Source organism: Cupressus sempervirens, chromosome 5, assembly GCF_028749045.1.
Source record: "Cupressus sempervirens isolate cs-2001-9-10 chromosome 5, ASM2874904v1, whole genome shotgun sequence".
Lineage (NCBI taxonomy): Eukaryota > Viridiplantae > Streptophyta > Pinopsida > Cupressales > Cupressaceae > Cupressus > Cupressus sempervirens.
In genome coordinates, this window is record NC_143122.1 from 672910940 (window position 1) to 672912126 (window position 1187).

Below are 1187 nucleotides of genomic sequence, written 5' to 3' on the forward strand. Positions count from 1 at the left end.
TAAAACATTTTTAAACCTCCTTCCAAACTAACGTCCAAGAAGAGGTGATAGGCATTTAAGTATAAAGTTTTCTAGGTAGAATAGATATTTAAAAGGATATTTAGTTATATAATTTAACTATGATTTCTTTTTTTTACTTGATGTTTATTTTCTTATTGTTTTTAATTTTAAATCTAATTTTTTTTCAATAAAGCAAAAAGGATCTTTTTAGGGAATCTTTTGATTCTCTGTTACCAAGGGCCATTTAAATTGCTCTTCCCATACAAAAGGAAGAGAGTTTTTGCTCTCTTGGCACACCTTTTTCTTTTCTTTTTGTCTTATATTTTCTAAGTATAAAATTTTTAAGTGACATATTACCAAGAGGGGATTAAATTTTTCTTTTCAAAGCAAATCTATAAGGACTTGTTACAACTTAATATACCAAGAATTTGAATTATCCATTTTAATCAATAATGCAAGAATTGTTTGATTCAAACAATCATGCAAACTAAATCTACATCCATGATCATAATTTTCGTTTTCAACATATGTAAAAACTTGAAATTTTGACAAATTGAACATCATCATTATTCCATCCTATTTTAGATGTGCATACATCTAAATTAAGATTACGATTTAATCACATGATAAACAATTTTACTCAAACACCAATTTTATTTGCAAACTTGATTCAAAGGCTCAGCAAGGAAAGAATCAGGAAGAAAACCCAACTTCGTTACCATTACAAAAAAGTTTGAAATACAATTACATAGGATATCAATCCCAAATTACAACAATATAATTGAATTTTCTTCATGACCCTCATCAAGGGATTCATAACAATTTCTACAACACATTTCTAGAACCATGGAGGGAACAGAATTATGATCAGGTGACAACAAGCATGACCAAGAACAATTCAAGCATGCATATTCACACAAGGTTATCACAATATGATTCACAATGAATCAACACTAGGGAAAGGTGGATTCTTCCAACAGGATAATTCAAGCACTACACCAAAACAGATGCCCAATTGGGGCTATTAACCAAGAACTTTCGTTCTTCCATTTAAACATGCCATACTCATACAAGGTTTGTGCTGACAGGTAGGGGCCCATAACACCCTACCCTCTCTCCCTCTTCTCATCCTGAAAAGAGACTCTACACTGGTTGGAGTCCAACTAAATAGACCTTTTCCAAAATTG